Source organism: Sturnira hondurensis, unplaced genomic scaffold (genome assembly GCF_014824575.4).
Source record: "Sturnira hondurensis isolate 20B ecotype Veracruz unplaced genomic scaffold, ASM1482457v3 Scaffold0004136, whole genome shotgun sequence".
Classification (NCBI taxonomy): domain Eukaryota; kingdom Metazoa; phylum Chordata; class Mammalia; order Chiroptera; family Phyllostomidae; genus Sturnira; species Sturnira hondurensis.
The window spans coordinates 40,186,106-40,193,444 of record NW_028076767.1 but is presented as its reverse complement, the minus strand read 5'-3'; the positions used below and the strand labels follow the sequence as shown (position 1 = coordinate 40,193,444).

The following is a 7,339-nucleotide window of genomic DNA, read 5'->3' as shown; positions in this document are numbered from 1 at the left end:
TCCCATAAGACTGTCAGCTGATTACTCAAAAGAAACCTTGCAGGCAAAAAGGGACTTTCAAGAAGTATTCAAAGAGATGAAAAGCAAGGACTTACAACCTAGGTTACTCTATCCAGCAAAGGTCTCATTTAGAATCAAAGGGCAGATAAAGAGCTTCCCAGATAAGCTAAAGCTAAAAGAGTTCATCAGCATCAGGCCCTTATTATATGAAATGTTAAAGAGACTTATCTAAGTAAAAGAAGATGATCAAAACTATCAATAGTAAAGTGACAACATACAACTATCAACAATGGATTCTAAAAAACAAAAACAAACTGGTCAAGCAACTAGAATAGACACTACACTTGATCTTAGCCAAAAGGCCGAGAAGCGATCAAGCAACTAGAATAGAAGCAGAGTCATTGAGATGAAGATCATATGGAGGGTTATCAGTGGGTAGGGGGAGGGGGCAATGGGGGGAAAGGTACAGGGAATAAGAAGCATAGCTGGTGGGTACAGAATACACAGGTGGGTATTGGGAAGAGTATGGGAAGTAGAAAATCCAAAGAATTCATATGTAAGACTCATGGACCTGAACTAAAGAAGGGGTATTGCTGGATGAAATGGGCATACCAGGGGGAGGGGGGCCAAGGGGGAAAAATGGGACAACTGTAATAGTATAATCAATAAAATATACTTAATACAAAGACTGGAGGTGTCAAGGAAACCAAAACAATCCTGTTTGGTTCAAGGGTTTTCCTAGAGAAAAGGTCATTTAAGGAGGGGGAAAATAGCATTTTGCTTCTTTTAAATAATAAGAAATCATGAAAATAATCTCTTTGGCTTTTTGTAATTTTGCCTCTGGTTTAGGGATCTCTTAGATATAAAAAAGAAAATTGTCTTAGCACATACATTAAAGGTTTAAAATTACATAATTTCAACAACATAAGAACTTTCCAGATCCAATGTAAGAATCACATTAGGGAAAATCCAACTGGTGACAGAAAGTAAATGGGTTTTTTATCCTAAAAACTAGTTTTAATACTAGCTATGAAATACTCTATTTTGGTTACATAATCTCCATTATCACAGGAATTCAGTAAAATTTTTACATTAAAGTTTAAGTTTTAGTTCACTTAAGGAAACTAGGTTCTAGAAACTGCTAAAATGCCAATGCTTATTTCTCCACCCTTTCTGCATTCGAACTCTCAGCAAAGTGAGATTCTTTCGGGTTATCGCTTACAGCCACACTTCAACTGTGCTATTTCCTCTGGTCTCCAAGCCTGGAACTTTTTCCTGCCTCTCTTCATTTTGCTAATTCATATTCTTCCAGGAAACCTTCCCCTGCACACCTTGGCTTCCTGCTTATGAGGAACAGGCTCCCTTCAAAGGAGTTCCCATAGCACCCCATCTTTCTCCAACGCCAAATTTATCCACCTCTTATGTTTTATTGCAAGCTCTCCAGAGGCCATCTTGTTTCCTATTTCCCTGCCACTTGTACAGTTGTCACCAGTTGACTAGTTATTTAATGTCTCTCCCATTAACTTAAAATGTATTGTTCCTTTTGACAGAGCCCTTCAGCTCAAACAACGACCTTAGACTTTGAGGCTTCCACACATCCCTACCTGCTATTGCTGTGTTAACTCCTCCAATCACTTTAGATTGGTGGTTAGGGTCATTGTACTTCTGTAAGTCCACCATCACCTTTAGCCCTACTCAATATTAAATCTGTTCATTGATTTATCTCATTGATGTCTCCAAAGTAGGATATTCTTAAGAATTTTTAAAAAGCAAACTGTATAGCTTGGAGTAGACTGACTCAGAGATTAATTCATTGACTCACTCTTTGCATTCCAGTCAAGTGAATTACTTAATCAGTTCATCCAAATGGCTGGCTTATAAAGACAGTGGGTATTTGGGAGCTCAGGGGCATACCCCAGAGCCTTGAATAGGAACACATAACTCATGATTTTCTCTTCTGGCCACATACTGGGGGCTCTGGCCCACCGCCTATGCCAAAGCACAGGAGTTAAACCATGTTATTATAACATTAGTTCTATAAGAAAATGTGATCCAAGTTTTAAATTATTGATTTCTAAATTTATTTCTGTAATACAACCTGCTCATTTAGGCTGCATGTATAGAAATAGTATAGAATGGAGTAGAATGGAGAGATACAGGACAGGATAGGATGGGATAGGAAGTGACTCTAGTATTGTAATGGGGGGGGCAGGCTAAGAGGCCAAGAGCACCCCCTCCTTCCTGGAGCACACAAGTCTAGCTTGGGGTGGGGGGAAGCAGCAACACAACAATTGAGAATTACTTTGCATATCAATAACAGCAGACTAGTCTTCCAGACTGAATGGAGCCCAAAAGGTATGCATAACTTTGATCCATGGTGTAACTGGGAGGCAACTTCCCAGTTACCTGGCCTGAGCAAGAGCTTAGAGATGGTTCACTCCAGGCCACAGGGCCAGGCCTGCCCAGAATAACTATGGAAGCCAAGAAAGGCAGAAACTGTAGGAGTGCTAGCAGGTGTAGCCAACTGTGGCAGGAGTCAGAAATAGAGTTACAGAGGAGGTTCCAGGCTGAGATTTAAACTAAAGGCAGGCCACCATGTGGGATAGAAACAATGAGGGATGGGGGGCAATGTAACACCACATGGGAAGAAGAGAGGTGAAAGGACTCTCCCTGGTGAGCCATAAGGATGTACCAATGGTTTTGGATTAAGAACTAGAGATCACAGAAACACAGCTGATGGTACTGGAGACTGTGGGAGACCTGCCTGACTGAGCACGGATTAGTGGGAGGAATCGGGAGTTTGGCCAAGCTATGTCCTTCCACCTCTTTTCCTGAGATGCAGTACCCCTGACTGTCCTGGTTTAGCGAGGGGAGACAGGACTATGTGTGTGTTTGTGGGTGTTTTAAAGGGACTTTGAAATTCAAAAGTGACATTCCGCCATTACTCTAAACCTGTATAACTTTTGAAAAAATAGTTCCTTTCTTTTTTACAAAACTTGTAAACATGTAGCAGTAGGTAAGAAGAACCATAGTACAGAAAGACCCCAGGAGAGGGGGCTTGTTTTGGTAACAGTATCTGGACTCCCCCAAATGCATCTGTTCTGTAACAGTATTTGCATCAAAAGTGAACTGTTCAGGCTTCCTTAAGGAGCAGCAGTATAAGAAGTAGATGTATAAGTTCTGACCATTTTTAGATAGAGCTAATATTTGAAACACATTGCTAAATTCTCAGTGCCTGAGCACAATAGGCCCTTAATGAAAAGTTCCTGATCCATAGAAGATTCATAGGTATTATAAAAGGCAGTACGAAGTCCCCTGGGCAAAAAAGCAATCCCTATATATAGTTCCTTTACCTGGGAGCACTACTAGAAGTAAAAGAAGAAAGAAGTAATGTCCAGGTAAACAGGGCAAAGTTATAAAGAAAAGCGGCCCCCACATGTCCCATGTGGAAAATACTTGTGAATACATCTAGGCCTCTGCCACTGTCTCTTTTCTTCTCCTTCCGACCCTCTCTGGGTGTCTTTTTCAGTCACCTGCCTCCTCTGTACAAAAAATCCATCTGTAGCTTTATCATGGACCTTCGTCTGCTCCCACATTTATGACCCTGGACGCCAGCTGGACCTCTCCCTCTGGGCAGTTTTATAAACACTTCATATTCCATGCCTACCCCACAATCCCACTTTCAAACAAATTTCTATCACCCCCCTCCTGAACTCCCTAGCTTACTTCAGACTGTAAGACACACATTTGGGAGGGATAATGGTTGTTAATGCTGCTGTTGAGTTCTGTTTACATTTACATTGGTGAAATATTATGTTATTTATGTTATTAAATATTTTACCACATTTTTTGCTTCAAGATATTTTTCCCATTTTCCTCCTCTGAAACCTAGGTGTGTCTTATGGTCCAAAGAACATGGTAGCTGGTAGTACAACTGGTATTACTCTGCCATCTTTGACCCCTACCTCTTCTGTTCCTCCCACGTTCAATCTGTCTACACACTCTGATGACTCTAGCCTCGCACAAATCTCTAAAGTCCTAAAAGACTGCTCTCTGAGGCAGCTAGCCACATAACAGCAGGACCTTGCCTCTTCAATCCTGGCTGGGGTCACTTTCCTCTGGTATATTCAAGGGGAGACAGTTTCAGTTCTCCTTTTGAGTCAGTCAACCCTGCTGTCTGCTTCTCAGGTACTGCCTGGCTCCTAACTTGGCTCTGGTGCCTACATGAGGCCTCTGCTCACTTTCTGGGGGTCACTGCCTGAATCTCCAGCACCTGTGCCTTTCCTGAACATGAAACCTTCATGCTGGGCCAGAGAAGCCTGAACATCCCTCATTTTCCCATTCCAAGCGCACAGTTTCCACCACTTCATTCTCCCAAAGCAGCACTCACATAGGCTAGAGTTTTACTGAAGATTGTGGAATAGAATAAGATGACACAGGTAAGCAGAGATCAGCAAACAACTCAAAATTATTCTGGTCATCGTTCGTCTAAGGTACTTATTCCTATTGCAGGGAATTTCTAAGTTCCAGAAAGTCAACCAGCATCATTCCTTTGGTCCCCTCTCCCCTTCCTTATACAGACCATAGATGGATCTCTCTCTGTTCCTGTAAGTTCCAGGGTCCCTACAAAACTCACCTCTCTCAGGGACAAGAGAAAATGAAACATTCCTGTAACTCTCTTTTGTAGAACATTTTCCCACAGGGGCTGTTTTGACTGTTTCCCAAAGGGGCTTCCCTTTGTATAATGTAATATGCACACTAACCAGCTTTTCTAGCTGGTAAGTTCTCCGTCAACCTTAAAGGAAGACACTGCTACAGTAATTTCTTCTTTAAAGGGCACGCTTTGTTTTCTCCCTGCAACATGTCTTTCTTGTCTATTCCTTCAGCCTATAGTTCACCCAGGCTGTCAATTATGTCACCATCTAGCTGGCTTCCCTATCTCCCATCTCACCAAGCCCCTCTCCCTGTCCCACCTCCCATTCTGCCACCAGATATATCTTTTGAAGTCTATGTCACTCCCTTACTCCAAATGTTTAACAATTCCCTATTTCTTACAGAAACACCGTAGCAAGTATGGCACCCAAGGCTGGGATGTGGTTCTGGAAGCCCCTGACTCCACTCTTTCTAAAGTGCCAGCCATACCCTGAATAAATACCATTTACCTCCTCTTAAATTTGCACATGTCCTCAAGAACTGCAGTTCATCTTCTAGAATTCAACTAAAAAATTATCTTTCCTGTAAAATTCACCCCAGAGAATGGAATCTCATCAGGGTCATCAGTTATGATTGACTAATGTGATTCCCTTCATCAGAATCCATGTGGCTAAATAATGGGGACAGAGAGGATTTGCCTTGATACACCTTACACCCATTCCCAAATGGGAGTTATCTGTGATGAACTGGACTCAGAATCCAAAATGTAAAAGAAAGGGCTGCCTAGAATGCTTTGAATAAGACTCATTAAAATTGGATCTTTGGGGGACTTCTGGTCAAGATAGAGTTGCAAGTAAATATGTCTCACCTCCTTACACAACCACAGCAAAAATTACAACTAAACTACAAAACAACAATCACCCATATTTGTCAGAAAATTGAGCAGAATAGAAGTCAAACAATCAAGGAATTAAAGAAGCCAGATTCATCCAGATGGGTAGAAGTAGTGGAGACACCCGGAGATGCACAGAGAAATGTGGAAATACACAGACACCTGAAGACATGGAAATGCAGAACTGGTGTCCCACACACACATGTGGTGGATTAAAAATTGGGAAGGATACCTCAGGAGCAAGGGATCCCAGTCCCACATCAGACCATCCAGCCCTGGGTTCCAAGTCCAGGAAGATAAGTCTCCATAACTTCTGGCTATAAAAACCAGTGGGGGTTGGGACAGCAGAGAACTGCAGTATTGTCAGGCATTTCCTCTTTAAAGGGCCAAAAACAGACTTAGGACTTTTGCAAACTCAATCCCTCTGATTCCAGCACCAGGGCAGCCGCTGAAAGGGCACCAGTGGCAAAGGGGGAGAAACTGAAGCATCGGGCATCAGAATGAGTGTTGAGAGACAGCTTCCTCACAGACAAAACTCCACAGGGTAGGCAGGGACAGTGTCTTCTTTCTAAGCCCTTTCCTACACAGAGCCACAGAGAGGCAACACCATATCAGAGACTCCAACAATCTGGCTCACATGGGATGCCCGGCCCTGGTGATTACCTAAGCCTCTGCCCCATCCGACTTACAGGGACACTTTTCTACAATAGGCCACGCTACTAAAGCAGGGAGTCTAAGCAGCTGCACCTAACACATAGAAACAAACATGGGGAAGTTGCCAAAATGAGGATGCAAAGAAATATGTCCAAAATGAAAGAACAAAATAAAATTCCAGAAAAAGAACTAAACAAAATAGAAATAAGCAATCTATCAGATGCAGAGTTCAAAACACTCATTATAAGGATGCTCAAGGAACTCAGTGGATACTTCAATAGCATAAAAAAGACCCAGGCAGAAATGAAGGTTACACTAAATAAAATAAAGAAAAGTTTGTAGGGAACCAACAGTGGAGGGGACGAAGCTGAGAATCAAGTCAACAATTCAAAACATAAGGAAAAAAAGGACATTCAATCAGAACACCAAGAAGAAGAAAGAATCCAAAAAACAAGGATAGGCTAAGGAGCCTCTGGGACAACTTCAAACATACCAACATTCAAATCATAGGGGTGCCAGAAGGAGAAGAGAAAAGCAAGAAATTGAAAACTTATTTGAAAAAATAATGAAAGAAACCTTCCTTAATTTGATGAAGGAAATAGATACACAAGTGCGAGAAACACAAAGTCCCAAACAAAGAGGATCACCCCAAGACACATCATAATTCAAATGCCAAAGGTTAAAGAGAAAGAGAGAATCTTAAAAGCAGCAAGGGAAAAGCAGAGAGTTACTGACAAAGGAGTTCCCATAAGACTGTCAGCTGATTTCTCAAAAGAAACCTTGCAAGCTAGAAGGGACTAGCAAGAAGTATTCAACGTGATGAAAAGCAAGGACCTATAACCTAGATTATTCTATCTAGCAAAGCTATCATTTACAATAGAAAAGCAAAGAAAGTGCTTCCCAGACAAGGTAAAGCTAAAGGAGTTCAGCATCACCACATCATTACTACACAAAATTTTGAAGGGACTTATCTAAGAAAAAGATCAGCCGGGCATGGTGGCATGTGCCTGTAGTCCCAGCTACTGAGGATGTTGAGGCTGGAGGATCGCTCGAGTTCAGGAGTTCTGGGCTGTAGTGCACTATGCCGATCGGGTGTCCGCACTAAGTTCGGCATCAATATGGTGATGCCGGGAGCATCAC

At 42.1% G+C, this 7,339-nt stretch overlaps 1 pseudogene; it reads right to left on the bottom strand.

Moving 5' to 3' along the window:
• Positions 1-288: 288 nt before the first annotated feature.
• Positions 289-374, bottom strand: LOC118986088 (uncharacterized; annotated as a pseudogene).
• Positions 375-7,339: the final 6,965 nt, after the last annotated feature.